The 6,543-nt window shown below is 46.4% G+C and overlaps 1 long non-coding RNA gene across 1 annotated transcript in view; it reads left to right on the top strand.

Moving 5' to 3' along the window:
* Positions 1-6,238: 6,238 nt before the first annotated feature.
* Positions 6,239-6,543, top strand: part of LOC109392861 (uncharacterized) — a 31,924-nt gene continuing 31,619 nt past the window's right edge. Inside the window, exon 1 of the long non-coding RNA XR_002126129.1 lies at positions 6,239-6,458. This is a non-coding gene — a long non-coding RNA (uncharacterized LOC109392861). The remainder of the gene's footprint in view (positions 6,459-6,543) is intronic.

Below are 6,543 nucleotides of genomic sequence, written 5' to 3'. Positions count from 1 at the left end.
AGAAAAAGACTCAGATGGCATTCTATAAAAGTAAAGAGAGGAATGGAAATAGCAAATGCTTATAGTGTGCCTACTCTGTGCTACCGTGTTTCCTTGAAAATAAGACCTAACTGGAAAATAAGCCCTAGCATGATATTTCAGGGTGCTCATAATATAAGCCCTATCCCAAACATAAGCCCCAGTTTAAGATTGTCAGCCAGACATGACTATTTGAATAAATGTAGATTTTTGTACATGAATAAATAAATAAAAGTAGATTGTTGGAGCAAAAATTAACATAAGACCCTGTCTTATTTTCCGGGAAACACGGTAGGTGTGCTCTAAACACTTTACATGTGTTCTTTTTTATAATCCTTGAGACAACCCCATTAAGCAGGGACTAACGTTATCCCCACTTTTCAGATGAGGAAACTGAGGTACAGAGAGATGAAATAACTTGCCCAGTGTTACTCAGATGGTAGCAGTAAAGCTGGGATTTGAACCTGGGCAGTCTGGCTGCAGAGTTATGCTGCCTTCTTTTCCTGCTTGGCTCACATCTCCTTAGGTGGGTGCCAAGAGACAGGATGTTCCTAAATATGAATGGAGTGGAGAGCTGGAAATAGCTTGGGGTTCATTTAGTCCAGCCTCTGTGTCCTTACAGAAGGGGAAACTGAGGTGCAGCCATCAGGTCTCTGGGGCCCTGATCTAATGTGAGGGATTTACTTGGCAGTTCTGGAAACACTGGGCAACTCTAAAGTGGCTGGCTGTGCCTAGTGATACTCTGGCAATATTCCTAGTGTTGTTTAGCAAGTAAATTTCTTTGAAGCAAAGTTCCTTTTATCCAAGAAGCAATGTGACCTCAAATCTTGTTTTCATAAAACATCTCTGACGTTAGCTGCATGAGAGGCAAAAGCCCTGAAGGTGTGTGTGCTGCCCTTGTGCTCTCTGAAGCTGATGCTCTCTCTGGCAGTGGCTTAGGAACTGTTTCTACTGTGAATAACAGGCAAGCATTAGGTTGTGTGTATGTGTGTGTGTGGGGGGGGCAGGGGCGGGGGGGGATGGGGAAGGGCAGGCAGGGCCCAGGTGAGCTGCCCATGCTGGGGACACAGAGGAGAGGAGAGAATGTCATCAATTTCCAGGGGGCTCAGGGGGCACCTGAAGCATCTTTGTCTACAGAGGTCCTTGGCCCACCCAGCCAAGTTGCCGTCACAAAGAACAGAGTGTCTTGGGCCATGTGACCATAGGGGGAGGTTGCCCAGGACTCCGAGGGGGTTGCCAGCTTCTGAGCTGTTGATTCCATGACTCTGGGACCCAGAGCTGCAGAGAAAGGGCAGCATTCTTCCTGCAGAGGCCTGGTCCAAATGGCCCCGTGGCTTTCTTTTCTCTGGGATCAGCAGGGCTACTGTTGGGAGGGACAATCGAGGTTGTTGTCCTGGCCTGGCCCAGAGGCACCGCTGCCAGATGCAGAGCTGGCTCTCTGGGCTCATCCTTGCCGCACCTGCCCTCCTTGTCATCTGGTGATCGTGGGTTGGCGCCGTACAGGCCCTCTGTTTCTTCTCACCTCCTGGCAGCTGAGGCCTGGGACAGCCTCTGCCTGTCCAAACCCAGACAGCCCAGGGGCCAGTGAAGAAGCCCCCCTTACCCGCCATGGCCGGCATGTTTTTCTTCTCCTCCTGGATACGTTAGAATTAAGATGGAGATATTCTATGTCTAAGAAGAAAGTTTGGTGTTAAATCGGAGGACATTCGTTTGCCCCGATTTTCCAGATAATGCACTTACAAAGGGGTTAACATGTCAATATTTTCCTTTTCCATCATGTGGCTTAAGTAATAAAGGGGACAACTTGCTCACTTGGGGAAAGATCCCACTATCTCTTCTCTTATGGATGCTACTTTTTTTAGTCCTCAACCATGTCTGTTTTGAAAAGGCCAAACATGACTTGAACAACCTCTACTCTTGGTATTGGGGCAAATGCTTTCTCATGTTCCAAGTGGGAGATCTCAGGCCTGGGTTTGGTTATTGGGGAGAAATAGGGAGAGAAAGCGTACCACGATCTCTTTGGTTCAAGGTACGTCAGCCTATTGGGTGTTTGGTCAAAGAATCCTGGAATTCTTTTTTTTTTTTTTAAAATTTTTTTTTTAATTGGGAAATTGGGGGAATGGGAACAGTGCTGGGGAATTGGGGGAAGGGGAACAGACAAGTTGCTGTCCTTTTGTTCTTCAGTCTAGTTGTGGAGGACGTTGCTTCACTGGCCCAAGTTGGCACCATCATTGCGCTCTTCCAGGGCGAGGCAGATCAGTCGCCAGCTTCTGGACGGCTGCTCACTGCGGCTGCTGGCCGCTCACGCTGGCTGCTGGCTACACACGGTAGCCCATGGCAACCCACTGTCATAGGGGCTGCAGCCTACATTGTCGCTGGTGACTCACGGCAGCCCAGCTCCAGGTTGAGCTGTTGTTCAGCGTCTTAACTGTAGAGGGTAGCGTCACTGGCCCTCATATGTGGGATCCGAACCGGGGCCCTCTGGCATCCCAAGCCAGTTCTTAACCATCGTGCCACTCCGCCGGCCCAGAATCCTGGAATTCTTAAATCCTGTTCCATACCACAACCTTTCTCTCAAATGATTTCATTTCGCATATCATCTGTATCAGTCAGGGTCCAGCAGAACATGGATGGCACACTCAAACTGAGTAATTTGAGGAGATCTTAATTAAAGGGATGACTTATAAAATTGTGGGCAGGGTTTATTTAGGGAAACCAGTGATGGATGGTGCAGTATCCTGGAGCTAGCAACAGCAGTAAACTATTACTACTTCTAGGCCTGAAGGCCAAGGGGAGGGAGCAGTTACTGAACACAGAGAGAGCTATAGTTCTAAGAGACAGCCTCCCAATGGAAGCTTTGGTCTGTGGAAGAGGGAAGTCATCAACCAATCATGATCTGGCCAAGCGGGACCCAGCATAATCAATCTCACCTTTCTCCCTCATCCCCACTGGCCAGATTCTCCCATTGGCCAATCCCAACCAGAAGCCACTGGGGGAGTGTTGGGGGGGTGGAGGGAGAGAGAGAGAGGGAGAGAGAGAGAGAGAGAGAGAGAGAGAGAAAATGTTGATGAAGCCTGTCAATGCAGCTTATAAGAGTCACCTTCCCGAGACACAGAGCAAGGTGGAGAAGGGTGGAGAGTGGGTTTGGAGAGGTAAATGGGAAGTGTCCAGCACAACATCATAATACATCTGCTTTCCAGCATACGAGGCCTGACAATTAAGTTTGCGAACTTGTTGCAATGACGTTGCTAACTTTTTTTGATATCAGAGGGATTATTCATTATGAATTTGTACCAACTGGACAAACAGTTAATCAAGTTTACTATTTGGAAGTGCTGAAAAGGCTGTGTGCAAAGGTTAGACAACCTGAACTTTTCACCAACAATTCATGGCTCTTGAATCATGACAATGCACCAGCTCACATGGTGCTGTCTGTGAGGGAGTTTTTAGCCAGTAAACAAAGAACTGTATTGGAACATCCTCCCTACTCACCTGATCTGGCCCCCAGTGACTTCTTTCTTTATCTGAAAATAAAGGAAATATTGAAAGGAAGACATTTTGATGACATTCAGGACATCAAAGATAATATGATGATAGCTCTTACGGCCATTCCAGAAAAAGAGTTCCAAAATTGCTTTGAAAGGTGGACTAGGCACTGGCATTGGTGCATAGCTTCCCAAGAGGAATATTTTGAAGGTAACCTAGTGCTATTCAGCAATGAAGTATGTAGCACTTTTTCTAAGATGAGTCCGTGAACTTAATTGTCAGACCGCGTATCTGTGACTCTTAACAAATATATATACACCCCAACTCGGTGAGGGGTGCTGCTGACACTTAGTAGACAGAGGACAAAATTGCTGCTAAACATCCTGCAATGCACAGTACAACCTCCCCAATATAATGACTTACCTGGTAAAAATGTTAGTAGTGCCAAGGTTGAGAAACTCTGCTCTAAGTGGAGAAAGAAAGGTTTGGGTTCTGTTAAAGGGAATCAGAGAGCAGGTGAAAAGAAGAATTTTTGTTTGTTTGGGTTTGCTTGTTTTGTTTGAGCAGGAGTAGCCTATCACAGAGGAAGTTTCTTTGGGGAGCATTGTCCCCCATTGGGTCTCAGCTGGGCTCTCAGTCTCACTGACTACCTCGGCAATCAGCTGGACTGCAGGGCCAAGCGTCTGAGAAGCAGGATTGAGAGCTCTTTGGGGGAACATCTCAGACTATGTGGATGACCCTCAGAGTTTCCTTGCTCTCTGTGGCTGCTGGAAGTGGTACAGCAGACTCTAAAGAGCTATTTCAACATGGTTCAGCCAGACCCAAAGGTCTGGCAGAGTTCTTGTCTTCCCCAGGCTTTGGGGTTCTCCACTTTTCATCTCAAAGCTCTTAGAATGCTAATAAGGAGGGACTTACAAAGTTCTGAAACAGTTCTCAGGACACAAAAGAAATGTCTGAGCACAGAAAGTAAAGGCGTGTGCATAGTAGGCTGTCCTTTGTTAACTTGCTGATTAAACCTAGTCTTTGCTTCTTTTTTGTCTTCCTTCCTCCATCCCATTTTCAGGTAATTTCTCTGCCTTGTTTGTGCCTCTGTTGGAGAGGATTGACTGGGATACATTACAGCTTGAGTGACTTTCATATTTATTACATTTCTTTATTTTTTAAGCAAGTAATTTGTTTACATTATTTAAAAACAATTTGACAAAGGGTTTAGATAAGGAGGGGACAATCTCCCCCCACCCCCAATCCTGCCCCTTTCCATCCATCCCCAAAAGCAATATCTATCCAAAGATATTTTATGACTATACAAACAATATGCATATTCACGTTTCTTTGATCTTTTCATTCCATACAGATAATAGTATATTTGCTTTTTACTCAGCAATGTATCTTGGAAACCCTTTCATATTAGCAAAGAACTTTTATTTAATAGTTCCATAGTATCATATGGATATATTTCACCAAAAGTGACTTGTTTTTGAAAAGACTTCATAACCTATTCCACATCAGAAAAAATGCTTAACTAAAGCCAAAAAACAAAACAAAACAAAATTTGTTTGAAAGTTTAGGCATGAAAGGCCAGTTGCTTCTATCATTTTGTAAAGCTTCCATTCTCTCATCTTAGGTTTTCAGACTTTTTTTTCTGCATCTGTCCCTTATAACTTAACACCTCTGTCAAATAGCTGTTCAGAACCATGGAGTATCCCAAAGGTTTGGATGCTGCATGTGACTTAAATGGTGTCCGTTTTATTAAATCACTGGCTGTTTATTATCTTTTCTTATGGAGAGCCAGCCTGAGCCAGTCAAATGATATTAACACCAGAAAAGTCTGTTTTGGCTTGGGACAAAACCTTGCACCTCTCTGTTCTCCGGTTTTTCCATTTTTAAAAATCTGGGTATTTTCCTGGAGCCTTAGCAGTTTTGAAGCTCTGTGCCCCGCAGGGCTAGCTCAGATTCAGAAGAGCTTAGTTCTCTGTAATATTTTTGTGGTATAGCCAGGACCCATGTGAAAGATGAACATATTTTAAGTAAAGAAAGAGCTTGCTGTATTTGGAAGCCAAAGAGAGGGCAGGCAGAAGAGCCGTTGGGGTGTACATCGTTCTGGGCTCCGGGGCTTTGAAATCCTTTCCAGTGTTGTCACTTGAATGTCGAACACGTAATTCTCAGTGGACACTAAAGAGAAGTACAGGTACGGGGGCTCCAGGGGGGATTCATTATTCAAGGCACAAAATTTCCTACTCTGGCCTGCAACACATTATAATTCAAATGAGCCCAGCACAATAGAGGAAAAATATGCAAGCAGATTTCTCTCTGTCGTGTTTTTTTTTCTTCCTCTCTGAAGCCCTGTAATTACAGCAGGCAGGTGGAGCATCTGGGGTGTGGGGGAGTCCACTGTATTTTTACCTTCTCAGAAACGCGACTTGCCTACCGCATCAATATATTTTATTTTTGATTAAGCGCTTATTGCAGAATCTGAGTCCCTGCGCGAAAGCCTGATTCACAACTTATTTTTCCCCTGCCGTTCCCTGAGATGCTGCTGCTATTAGCGTCTCAAATTTCCTCTCTTAAAATTTACTCTTTTAGCAAATTAGTACTGGCTTTTCGTGAGCTTGGCAGCTCTGAGATGGCCGGATTGCGGGGCCCCACCTCTTTTTTCCGCTCTGCAGTCCTGGGTCAGTTTCCATCCCCACCCCCCACCCCGCCTTCTGCGCGCAGCGGCGCCACGTGCCGGGAGCGCGCGGTCCAGGGTGGGGAGCTTTCCTCCCGCCTCGCGGCAGTCATGCGGGGGTGGGGGCGGCACCGTGCCCCTAAGAGACCTCTAGTCAGTCGTCCGATGGGGGACAGTGGAAACGCATAGGCCATGGGACAAAGCGACCTCAGCCCCACAGCGCCGCCGGGCTCCCCGCAACGCCGGGGCTTCACGGGCTCAGGCAAAGGAGCCACACCTGGAGAAGGTGGGATGGAGACCCCTAGGTTGGCCAAGTGTATGGTGTGTGTGTGTGTGTGTGTGTGTGTGTGTGTGTGTGTGTGTGTGTGTGT

Source organism: Hipposideros armiger, unplaced genomic scaffold (assembly GCF_001890085.2).
Source record: "Hipposideros armiger isolate ML-2016 unplaced genomic scaffold, ASM189008v1 scaffold_352, whole genome shotgun sequence".
In the NCBI taxonomy this organism is placed as follows: domain Eukaryota; kingdom Metazoa; phylum Chordata; class Mammalia; order Chiroptera; family Hipposideridae; genus Hipposideros; species Hipposideros armiger.
This window is presented reverse-complemented; position numbering and strand designations above follow the sequence as displayed.